The 11,436-nt window shown below is 43.7% G+C and overlaps 1 long non-coding RNA gene across 1 annotated transcript; it reads left to right on the top strand.

Annotated features, from left to right (window-relative positions):
• The first annotated feature begins 272 nt into the window (after positions 1-272).
• LOC118959582 lies at positions 273-9,812 on the top strand. The gene is made up of 2 exons (XR_005048018.1): positions 273-834; positions 9,470-9,812. It is a non-coding gene; the product is annotated as an uncharacterized LOC118959582 (long non-coding RNA).
• Positions 9,813-11,436: the final 1,624 nt, after the last annotated feature.

Below are 11,436 nucleotides of genomic sequence, written 5' to 3' on the forward strand. Positions count from 1 at the left end.
TGCAATAATTTAATAGATTATGCTAAACGAGGTTGGAATGTTATATCAATTCAACAAAAGACAATAATTTTGTTAATTTGACAAATCTGTTGAAATCACACGGGATTGTGGCACAGCGGTTTAAGGCACTGCATCTCAGTGCTAGAGGCATCACTACAGACCCTGGTTGAATTCCAGACTGCATCACAACCGGTCGTGATTGGGAGTTCCAGCACGGCCTAACGTCGTCCGGGTTAGGGTTTGACCGGGGTAGGCCGTCATTGTAAATACGAATTAGTTCTTAACTGACTTGCCTAGTTAAATGAATAAAACATAAAAATGTATTAGACTTTAGAATTGTATTGGGGGCATACTGTCACGTCGGCATAAATTATTCGGGAGACAGGTGTAGGAATGCGTAACAGGGTTTTTTATTGATCCCAAATTACAGCACGCCGTGTAAAGGCACGGGGACGAAGACCAGCAGCGCAATGACATCGGCCTCGAGGATGATCACAGGAACGCAGTGCTGGTCGATCAGGACCTGATGCAGCTGCCGAAGTTGCGTCAGTTGCGTCGTGGTCGGACCGGCCAGTTGCGCTGCCGAAGATGCGGCGGCGTCGGACGGACCAGTAGCAGTGGCGACGGACGGGCCAGTTGTGGCTGCTGAAGTGGCGTCGTCGGACGGACCCATTGTGGCGACGTCGTATGGCCCAGTTGCAGCTGCGGAAGTTGTAGCGGCGCCAGATGGACCAGTCGCAGTGTCATCGGACAGGCCATTCCCGCTGTCTCCCTTAATGGCCGATTATTCTGCCACGTCGGCATGAATGATTCAGGAGACAGGTGCAGGAATGCGTAAGTTTTTTTTATTGTACCCAAATTACAGCGTGCCACGTAAAGGCACGGGACGAAGACACGTAACAAAACACAGGGTAGAAACCCAAAACAAAAGAGCGAGGAGTACCTCGAATAAATAACACACGCGCACAATGATTAACACACGGGACGAGACAGGTAATCATCTGCGCAATCCACAATGGCACGAAAGCCAAAACACACAGCACAGGTACTCACATGCACCAACGGACATTGTAACAATAATCGACAGCACCATGGTGAACAAAGGGCACATATATACAAATACAATCAGTGGGAATAGGGGCCAGGTGTGCGCAATGAAAGTTCCAGAGGGATCCGTGACACATACTTATTTCATTGTACGGCTTTAGCTATGGATTGTGGATCAATGACATGGGGGTATCAGTCTTGTCACTGATACCCAGAGAACCTGTATTGTACCAGTCAACCTTCAATGTGTATTGAACACTATTCCAGGGGGAAAACAATACAACGTGGATGTTTTGGAGTCTGATAACTCTGACGAGGCTGTTGGGAAAATAGCACTTGTGTACTGAGTAGACTGATACCCCCATTTCATTAATCCCCAATCCTTAGGTATGGCTGTACAGTGCAGTATGATTGTCAGTAAGCACAATAGGCTGACAGGACAGGTGATTTCACTCAGTCAAAGTCCCTGATAAGAGCTACGACGCTAATATTTGTGTAAACCCTTCACAGTTGTGTTCTGCGGGTGTCACCAAGCAGTAGACTGATACCCCATTTCATTGCTCCACATTACAACCCTCCAACCTTGTTTAACATTATCTAGTCTAAATATGGCATGAATCCACCAATTGTAATGTTCTGCGTCACATTCAAAGGCTCCCGAGTAACACAGCATTCTACAGCACTGCATCTCAGTGCCAGAGGTGTCACTACAGACCCTGGTTTGATTCCAGGTTGTATCACAACCGGCCGTGATTGGGAGTCCCATGGGGCAATGCACAATTGGTCCAGCGTCGTCTGGGTTAGGGTTTGGTCAGGGTAGGCTGTCATTGTAAATAAGAATTTGTTCTTAACTGACTTGCCTAGTTAAATAAAAGTTACATAAATAAACAAAGAGGGACTTTGAAGGCCGATCTCAAATTCTACTATTGTGGCTATTCCTTTTTGTGGCTAGCTTCACGACACATATCCGATCCGGTCTGGTCAATCCTCACTAGCCAGAGGAAGCTATCTGGCCGCTTATAATGTTAGCTTTGGGCAACAGGGTTAAATAGCTAGCTAGCTAGTTATTTTCATAAACTGAAGTTCAACAACAAGTTGAACCCTTCACTCCCCCCCCCCCCCCCCCCCCATACCTGGAGATGGCTTTACAGAGTGCTGAGAAGTAATGATTACCTAGCTAATACTTACTCACATGGATTCCTAATCATTGCTAAGAATATTGAAAATGACTGCAGTTTCTACTGCTCATTGTTTTCAGGCTGGTTGCATTGGTGCAGAAGTTGCTAATAGCATCTGTATCAAAGATATTTGCAAACATTTTTAATCCTCATTTCAAATGCTCACACAGAAGTTTAACCATTCCGTCAAACAAATAATGCCTTATTACCAACACGGTATTGTAAACACATCGTTCGTGGCCGTTGTGTGCTTGTTTGTTTTGACAGTGCAACTGATCCTAGTGGTGGAGCTTGCAAATTCAGCACATTCTATAATAAATCAAATCAAATTGTATTTGTCACATAAGCCAAATACAACATACCTTACAGTGAAATGCTTACTTACAAGCCCTTAACCAACAGTGCAATTTTAAGAAAAACAAGGGTTAAGTAAAAAATAGAAAAGTAAAAAATAACAAATAATTAGAGAGGCAGTAAAATAACAGTAGCGAGGCAATATACAGGGGGTACTGGTACAGAGTCAATGTGCTAATTGAGGTAATATGTACTGTACATGTAGAGTTAAAGTGACTATGCATTGATAATAAAGAGAGGATAGCAGCAGCGTAAAAGGGGGGGCAACAATGCAAATAGTCTGGGTAGCCATTTGATTAGCTGTTCAGGTGTCTTATGGCTTGGGGGTAGAAGCTGTTGAGAAGCCTCTTGGACCTAGACATGGTGCGCCAGTACCGCTTACCGTGCGGTAGCAGAGAGAACAGTCTATGACTAGGGAGGTTGGAGTCTTCGACAATTTTTAGGTCCTTCCTCTGACATTGCCTGGTATAGAGGTCCTGGATGGCAGGAAGCTTGGCACCAGTGACGTGCTGGGCCGTACGCACTACCCTCTGTAGTGCATTGTGGTCGGAGGACAAGCAGTTGCCATACCAGGCAGTGATGCAACCAGTCAGGATACTCTGAGGTGCAGCTGTAGAACTTTTGAGGATCTGAAGACCCATGCCAAATCTTTTCAGTCTCCTGAGGGGGAACAGGCTTTGTCATGCCCTCTTCACGCCTGTCTTGGTGTGTTTGGACCATGATAGTTTGTTTGTTGGTGATGTGGACACCAAGGAACTTGAAGCTCTCAACCTGCTCCACTACAGCTCCGTCGATGAGAATGGGGGCATGCTCTGTCCTCCTTTTCCTGTAGTCCACAATCATCTCCTTTGTTTTGATCACATTGAGGGACAGGTTGTTTTCCTGGCACAACACGGCCAGGTCTCTGACCTCCTCCCTATAGCCTGTCTCAGGCCTACCACTGTTGTGTCGTCTGCAAACATAATGATGGTGTTGGAGTTGTGCCTGGCCATCATGAGTGAACAGGGAGTACAGGAGGGGACTGAGCACGCACCCCTGAGGGGCCCCCAGATTGAGGATCCGTGTGGCAGATGTGTTGTTACCTACCCTTACCTCCTGGGGGTAGCCTGTCAGGAAGTCCAGGATCCAGTTGCAGAGGGATGTGTTTAGTCCCAGGGTCCTTAGCTTAGTGATGAGCTTTGATGGCACAACGGTGTTGAACACTGAGCTGTAGTCAATGAATAGCATTCTCACATAGGTGTTATTTTTGTCCAGGTGGGAAAGGGCAGTGTGGAGTGCAATAGAGATTGCATCATCTGTGAATCTGTTGGGGCACAATGCAAATTGGTAGGTGTCTATGGTTTCTGGGATAATGATGTTGACGTGAGCCATGACCAGCCTTTCAAAGCACTTCATGGCTACAGACGTGAGTGCTATGGGTTGGTAGTCATTTAGGCAGGTTACCTTAGTGTTCTTGGGCACAGGGACTATGGTGGTATGCTTGAGTATTACAGACTCGGTCAGCGACAGGTTGAAAATGTCAGTGAAGACACTTGCCAGTTGGTCAGCGCATGCTCAAAGTACACGTCCTGGTAATCCACCTGGCCCTGCCGCCTTGTGAATGTTGACCTGTTTCAAGGTCTTACATCAGCTACGGGGAGAGTGATCACACAGCTGATACTCTCAGGCATGCTTCAGTGTTGCTTGCCTCAACTCGAGCATTGAAGTAATTTAGCTCGTCTGGTAGGCTTGTGTCACTGGGCGGCTCGTGGCTGTGCTTCCCTTTGTATTCTGTAATAGTTTGCAAGCCCTGCCACATCCGAATAGCATCGGAGCTGGTGTAGTACGATTCAATCTTAGTCCTGTATTGACGCTTTGACTGTTTGATGGTTCGTCGGAGGGCATAGCGGGATTTCTGATAAGCTTCCGGGTTAGAGTCCCGCTCCTTGAAAGCGGCAGCCCTAACCTTTAGCTCAGTGCGGATGTTGCCCATAATCCATGGCTTCTGGTTGGGGTATGTACGTACATTCACTGTGGGGACGACCAGCTGCGTCATCTGACCACTTCTTTATTGACGGAGTCACTGGTGCTTCCTGCTTTAGTTTTTGCTTGTAAACAAGAATTATGAGGATATAATTATGGCCAGATTTGCCAAATGGAGGGTGAGAGAGAGCTTTGTCCACGTTATGTGTGGATTAAAGCTGGTCTACAGTTTTTTTCCCTCTGGTTGCACATTTAACATGCTGGTAGAAATGAGGTGAAACGGATTTAAGTTTCCCTGCATTAATATAATTGTATTATTTGACGTGTCAAATTAAAAGCTTATTTGACGCGTCAAATAGTGTATAGTAATGTATAGTTTTTGACATGCAAAGACCCAAACGGCGTTCCATACCTGAGTGAATTGTTTGCTCGTTGAGTATTCCCACTTGTACAAAACACAAAAACACTTCATGCAATAACTGGTGTGGTTTGGTCACTAGTCTCTAACAACAGCATTAACATTGAGTAGCTGTTTTGGTTCTGGGTGCTGAGATTGGGTCACGACACAATGTTAATTAAACAATAGAAAACAATGCAGTCTATGCTATCACATAATTAGTTATCTTCTTGACAACCAACCAATTTGAAATGGTATACCATATGCTGTGGGGTATTTTGTGACAAGCCAGGAGGTTGACTCTCAAACATAGGAATTCACATTTAGTGGACAACAGAGTTATCCCACATTCACTCAGAATTTCTCAAGCTGGTGTGAAACTCAATTGACTATTTGAAAAATGTCTCCAAATCCATATAAACAGGGTGTCCATAAACTTATGCATTATACTAACATACAATACATTTTCATAGGATTAAAGAACAAATTGCGAAACAAAAAATAGCTTTTTTCTAATGTGGCGATTCTACACTATAGAAGTTTATGGCTATATTCTTTAAGTTATGTTCCCCTCATCACTGCATGTACTTCGTAATTACATCTACTTAAGCAATTTTGTTGGGAGAATTTTTTTTTGTGCCTAATTGCATTACTATCTGGAAGGCAGAAATATGCAGAGCGAAACAACGTATAGCAACGTGAGGAAATTGCTAATTAGACTGATATTTCTTTGGCATTACTAACTAGCACAGTCCAACCAAAACAGATAGCAGCATGCTGAAGAGTTTGGGCTCCATATATTTCCTGTCAACAAATGAAACTAAGACAAACACAGATGTACAGACAAACACCTCGAGCGGTTAATTGCCTCTTAGAATCCAGGTTATATTTGGAAGTCTAAAGTATATCTCATTATGAGAGTATCAGCAGCAGTTTAAGGCCTACACTGAGTTCTTCCTGCCATCAATATAGAATAAATGGAGATTGTAGTTAGCTAGGTCAGTATTGTCTATCCTTAAAACACAAGATGCAAAGGATTACTATGGCACCATGAGACGCAACAAATTGAAATATTCATGAGCTTGTACAGTACAATATTTCAAAAGCTTATATTTACAAATCAGCCCAATAGAAAGGGTGCTCAAGAAGCCTGCCACTTTCTCTCTCAGCAAGGGTCAGTGCATAATTTGCTCACAATTTGCTCACAATTTGAAAGTTTAATCAGACTTTCAAAGCTGCAATGTGAAAGTGTCTTAAACAGAGGTCCTGCTCTTCACAATAACACTTAAAACTGTTCTTTTGTGTGGCTTTTTTTACACGAACAATAGCAAATTATGTCAGGGTAAAAAATATTTTATAATGAATCCCACATTTGCTGATTGCAAATAATTGCATAAAGCGGCTTGGGTCGCTGAGAGTGACTGCAGTGTAACTAATATGAGGATCTGATCCCTCACCCTCGCTGATGAGGCCTATTCACAGCTCCACTGACCTGTGCCCCCTCCCGGCTCCCCACACTTCACTGTGATGAGGAGTGTGTTTGTCAAAGTTTTCAAACGAGGTGTGATTATTCCAGAGCCCCCCTTCTCCTTCTCAACCCCCCCCCCCCCCCCCCCCCCCACCACGCCACCTGGAGATGGCTTTACAGAGTGCTGAGAAGTAATGATTAGGCACTGCTGCTTTTGGCCGTCGTTGTGGAGGAGGATGGTGGTACTTGTAGAATCTGTGTAGGGGGCTGTTAGTACCAGGCTGGTCTCATAGAGTAGATGTAACATAGAAAACGAAAATTTGGGACACTAAAATTAGTCTGATACACTATATATACAAAAGCATGTGGACACCCCTTCAAATGAGTGGATTCGGCTATTTCAGCCACACCCATCATTGCTGACAAGTGTATCAAATTGAGCACACAGCCATGCAATTGTCCCTGGTGCCGGGCTCGAACCAGGGACCCTCTGCACACATCAACAACAGTCACCCACGAAGCATCGTTACCCATCGCTCCACAAAAGCTGCGGCCCTTGCAGAGCAAGGGGAACCACTACTTCAAGGTCTCAAAACGAATGACGTCACCGATTGAAACGCTATTCGCGCGCACCACCGCTAACTAGCTAGCCATTTCACATCGGTTACACAATCTCCATAGACATAAATTGTCAGTAGAATGGACAGTTCAGTGACTTTCAACGTGGCACCATCATAAGATGCCACCTTTCCAACCAGTCAGTTTGTCAAATTTCTGCCCTGTCAACTGTGCTGTTATTGTGAAGTGGAAATGTCTAGGAGCAACAACGGCTCAGCCGCGAAGTGGTAGGTCACACAAGTTCACAGAATGGGACTGCCATGTGCTGAAGCGCCCCCTTGGGCTCATGCGGTGGAGGAGATCTTCATGGGCTATACTCAGCCTTATCTCAAGGTAGAAAGTTAGTGGTCTGTCGATATCCCTCTAGTGGTGTGGGGGGCGGTGCATTGGCAAAGTGAGTGGGGTTCTATCATGCCTGGTTGGACCTGTCTGGTTGGCCCTATCCGGGGGTATCGTCGGATGCGCTAGGACTATGCCTCAGGACTACCTGGCCTGATTACTCCTGGTTGTCCCCAGTACACATGGTCGTGCTGCTGATCCAGTTTCTGCTGTTTTGCATGTGGCTATAGCAGTAGCAACCCTTCATTCAGGACAGGTTTCTTCCTAGGTTCCTGCCTTTCTAGGTTTTTTTTCCAGGCCACCGTGCTTCTGCATTGCTTGCTGTTTGGGATTTTAGGCTGGGTTTCTGTATAAGCACTTTGTGACATCTGCTGATGTAAAAGGGGCTTTATAAATACATCTGATTTGGTTTGAAAAATCGTCTGTCCTCAGTTGCAACACTCACTACCGAGTTCCAAACTGCTTCTGGAAGCAACCTCAGCACAATAACAGTTCGTCGGGAGCTTCATGAAATGGTTTTCCATGGCCAAGCAGCCGCACACAAGCCTAAGATCACCATGTGCAATAAAGTGTTGGCTGGAGTGGTGTAAAGCTCGACGCCATTGTACTCTGGAGCAGTGGAAACACGTTCTCGAGTGAGGAATCACGCTTCACCATCTGGCAGTCCGACGGCCAGAGGGGTGTCCGGGGTCACACTGGACACCCCTGACATCTGATTGACCACCCTGGGTGCCACCCCAAAATGTAATTAGCTACTGGCAGTTTGATGCTGATGTTGAAAGAAACATTTATTTTGACGTTCGGAGGCGCATTTTTCAAATCAAGGACGAGGAAGAGAGAATATTAACGTTGGTTGCGAGATACACTAGAATAAGAATAACATACAGAAGAAGAGAGAATATTTCCACAGCTCCACGAGCTCTTTTCGCGATTGGCAAAATAATCATATTTGAAGTAAGTTTTAAGGTTAAGCATCGGGTGTAGGTTTCCTGAACAACTTCTACGAAAGTTGAGTCTCTGTGTAAGTTAATGTTAGACCTTTTGCTCCATTAACAGACAGTTAATCTGTCAGCGTCGTGTGTATAGGTGGCAGGGAAGTCAGGTGCAGGAGAGTCAAAATGGAGTGTAAATGGAGTATTTTAATAATTGACCACGTAACATGCTCCATAACACTAAAATGTACAGACATAAACAAACATGGGTACGAGGACCCGACGCACACCTATACAATATCAAACTACACTGACAATAAGACAATCTCTGACAAAGACATGGGGGGAAACAGAGGGTTAAATACACAACAGGTAATGAGTGGGATTGAAAACAGGTGTGTGGGAAGACAAGACAAAACCAATGGAAAATGAAAAATGGATCAATGATGGCTAGAAGGCCGGTGACGTCGACCGCCGAGCACCGCCCGAACAAGGAGAAGCAACGACTTCGGCAGAAGTCGTGACATAATCAGATAAGAGAGATGGGTTCCCAATTTAGTCTAAAATTATATTTACATCTGTGGTAGTAATACACGCATATACAGTGTAGTGTCGTAAGTTACAGTATACGAATGTTTAGCTAATGTGAGGTAACTAGTAAGCTACAGCTGTCAGTGTTCAGCAAGTAAACATTCAGCAATTTAAAATCCATTAACTCAGTTAGATTTTCGTACTTGAACACAAAACGAACAACTTTTATTATCAATCTGTTAACATTACTCAAAAGATTACCCCAATTTGCAGATAGCCTGTTTGCTATCGTAAAGGTGTAAGAAATTATAGCTAGCTAAGTTACTTACTGCAAAGTAGGGCTAGCCATGATCTAACTAGTAACTTAGGCTGGTAGTTAATTTACAGTTATGGGGATTTGTAATTAAGATTGAGATTGGACTAAAATGTGGCTAATTGGATATAACCACAGACTCTCCTATTTTTGCATAGGGTCGATTAAACATGAGATATCAGACTTCTGTTCCAAAAGAACCCAATGATAGGCCAGGCCTATACTTTAAACTACACATTTTAATTCGCAGCTGTTAGTATCTAATCTTGTGGATCCCTTAAATTATACATTTCCATAGAGATATGACACATTATTTAACGTGTATTTCAGACATTTCAAGATCCAGAGAAGAGGGTCCTGTACAGCTGTGTTTGAAAACATTTCCCAGAACTCAGCATGGTACTAGGAAGAGGGCTTTCAACAGCTCGTGGTATAAGGACAATTCATGGCTTTAATATTCTGTAAGCCTGTTGGCATTTTTCTCTGCCCTACACCTGAATCTGTCTTCACATCACAGGCAGGTTTTTGTAACTGAAAAAAGGCGCTGTTTAAAGATTCTGGGTTTAAGCTCCATTCGAAGGTAAGCATCATATCAATGCTATGTATGCTTGGAATCAGCATAAAAGGTCTATTGACAGCAACTCATCAATGTTAGATGTCATAAATGAGGACTTGTAGTGTGTTTTTTTGTGAATGTACTTTTTTGTAAATAAACGATGCAATTTATGTAACAAACAAATGCTCTTATCTCCTTGGTGCTTGAGCTTTATTTTCTGAAAATATTTTGGATGTTCAACACTTATAGACCCAGATTATATATTCATGAGAACAGAGTGACCCAAGTCTCTCCAATATGTGAGTACAGTGTGTGTGTGTGTGTGTGAGTGAGAGAGAGAAAGAAATTGAGCTGCAGTTCCGAGGTAGACACTGACTATTCATAGTATGCTAAAGAATTCTAGTGAAGTAACCCTTTTGAACCACAATATCTGCCACATTGAAGAACTCCGGGTTAAGTGAATTATCACTTCTACCTCTAATTAGCAATCATAGGATTAATTCATGCTCCCTAGATGCCAGGTTAGGGTTACACACACACATTTTATGTCATGGTCTATGGACCCCCTGAAGTATTCTTGGCCACCCCATGTATAAAACTCTAGTTCCACCACTGTGCAAAGTGCCAACTGTAAAGTTTGGTGGAGGAGGAATAATGGTCTGAAGCTGTTTTTCATGGTTCGTGCTATTCCCCATAGTTCCAGTGAAGGGATATCTTAATGCTACAAGATGTGCTTCCAGCTTAGTGGCATCAGTTTCAGGAAGGCCCTTTCCTGTTTCAGCATGACAATGCCCCTGTGCACAAGGCAAGGTCCATACAGAAATGGTTTGTTGGCCTAATCGCCCAACATCTGTGCCCAACCTCACTAATGCTCTTCTGGCTGAATGGAAGCAAATCCCCGCAGCAATGTTCCAACATCTAGTGGAAAGCCTTCCCAGAAGAATGGCAGCAAAGGGGGGACCAACTCCATATTAAAGCCCATGATTTTGGAATGAGATGTTTGACGAGCAGGTATCCACATACTTTTGGTCATGTAGTGTATGTTATGTTTGGTATGGTTACATAAGACAGAAGCTTACTTATAAGGCAATGCGAACATCTAGCAACCCAAATATTGCTTGTTTGAATCTCATCACAGGCAACTTTAGCATTTTAGCTAATTAGCAACTTTGCAACTACTTACTATTTTTTAGCTACTTTGCAACCACTTAGCATGTTAGCTAACCCTTCCCCTAAGCCCTGCAGGGCTTTGAACCGGTGAAAAATCTGTCTGTGCCGATGAGCAAGGCACTTAACCCTAATTGCTCCCGTAAGTCGCTCTGGATAAGAGCGTCTGCTAAGTGACTCAAATGTAATGTCACATGGCATCCCTGAAATACCTTCAGGGTAGACCTAACTTCCAAACAGCCGGGATACATCACAACATTCTGCGATATCATTTTACAGAATATCATTAGTTGTTACTAATTACCAGAAAGGACTACAATGGGTTGAGTGAACATTAGCCATTGGAAAGGGTCTGTCCATCCTCTATTGATGTTTGTGGCTTCCCTTCATAGCCAACATCTGTTTATCATGCTTGGCAATTTGCTAAATAAACATGATCTGTTTGTTTCAAATGTTGACCTGGTCATTTGACTGTGTCCAGTTACAGTTAACCATTCAAAAAAATAAAAAATGGGCACGGTTTATTAACTGCATTCTGAATGATGATGAAAAACAAACAAATAATTGTACACAT

The sequence above is a fragment of the Oncorhynchus mykiss genome, chromosome 3, assembly GCF_013265735.2.
Source record: "Oncorhynchus mykiss isolate Arlee chromosome 3, USDA_OmykA_1.1, whole genome shotgun sequence".
NCBI classification, from domain to species: domain Eukaryota; kingdom Metazoa; phylum Chordata; class Actinopteri; order Salmoniformes; family Salmonidae; genus Oncorhynchus; species Oncorhynchus mykiss.